At 42.6% G+C, this 1,419-nt stretch overlaps 1 protein-coding gene across 1 annotated transcript in view; it reads right to left on the bottom strand.

Annotated features, from left to right (window-relative positions):
- AMPD3 (adenosine monophosphate deaminase 3) overlaps positions 1 to 140 on the bottom strand; it is a 55,791-nt gene extending 55,651 nt beyond the window's left edge. The window contains exon 1 of the mRNA XM_011947631.1: positions 132 to 140. The gene's annotated coding sequence lies outside the window, so the exon portion shown is untranslated. The remainder of the gene's footprint in view (positions 1 to 131) is intronic.
- Positions 141 to 1,419: the final 1,279 nt, after the last annotated feature.

Here is a 1,419-nt window from a genome sequence, read left to right as displayed (position 1 = left end):
ACACACACACACACACACATGCACATGCTCCCTCTCCAACCCTCCGCGCTCTGCCTTCACCCGCCCTTCAAAGTCTGAATGACCCCCTAGTTGCCAAAGCCACTGGGTGCCGTGCAGCCTCCCTTGCTCACCTCTCCCTGGCATCTGAGCCTGCTGACCACGTCTTCCTTCCTGAAACTCTTGGAGTGCAGTTTCCAGAGCTGGCACCCGCGGCCCCCACCTCCGAATTTTTCACATACCTGGGTACCTACAGCTTCTCCGCCTCCGCGGCCTGGCTTTTCTTTGTGGTCCCACCCCAGGGTCCCACTGTGCCAGCCCCCTCTCCCACTCCGAGGCCCACTCTGGGCATCTCAGCCACTCCCATGGTTTTAACAACCTCCTGCCTGATGATGATTCTTGAACTTCATCTCTAGTCCAGAATGCCCGCGAGCTGCTGAAGATGTTGAATCTAACTGTCTAGGGAACATCTCTAGAGCTTCCTAGCCCCAAGGAAGCTGTCCAGACCCAAACTCCTAATTGCTTCCCAGGAAACGCCAGAGCCTGCTTCTGTGTTTCCAATCTTAGTCCAATCGACTTCTGTGTTTCCAGTCGGCACCACCGCGGGGCCACAGTTGGTAGCCATTCTTGACTCGGTCTCCCTTTCCTCTCTCAGCAAGTAAGTCACCAAGCTCGGGTAGGAAACTTCATTAGTGAGCCCCCACTGTGGGTCCTCACTGTGTCAACCACTTTCACAGAGTTGTCTCATGTAAGCACCAAGTTTTATTCTTTCTACCCCACAGTCTGATTAGTCTGGTATTCACAATTCATGTATTCATAAACGTTTTGCACATAAGAATGCATTAATGAGTTACATATTATAAAGAACTTTAAAAAAATTAAAGGATGTGGTAAAGATGAAACAATTTTAAATTACTTCATTTGTATGAATGGTACAATATACCTTTTTCCTTTCACTTTGAAGTTATTAGCAATAATCTGTTTAGTGAGAGTAACATGATTAAAAATGATTTAAATAAATCTTAGTTTCATACTTTATGAGACCAGAAAGTGTAATTGTAAGTTCAGTTAATGGTACTACTTGGTCCTAATGGCTATTCTTTAAATAATAAAAAAAAAAGGTATCTCACAAAGATTAAATAAGATTAAATAGGCCTGAATAGGAGAACTGTATCTTTGCACTTATTAAATCAAAATTCTTACTGTTTAAATTTGATCTATCAATTTTGCAAATGTGAAAACTCTTTTTTGTCCATGAACAACATTCTCAATGTGTTTTCCTCAGCTGTTATTGCAAATCGTTTTAACAAATGGGACTTTTAAAACACTTGAAATTCTGCATTTGGAATATTGTAAAATGGATTTAGAAGTATACTTTTACATTTTGCAGATTGTGACTGTGAGAGTATAGGTGACACTGGG

This window comes from Colobus angolensis, unplaced genomic scaffold (assembly GCF_000951035.1).
Source record: "Colobus angolensis palliatus isolate OR3802 unplaced genomic scaffold, Cang.pa_1.0 Scaffold269, whole genome shotgun sequence".
Taxonomy (NCBI): domain Eukaryota; kingdom Metazoa; phylum Chordata; class Mammalia; order Primates; family Cercopithecidae; genus Colobus; species Colobus angolensis.
This window is presented reverse-complemented; position numbering and strand designations above follow the sequence as displayed.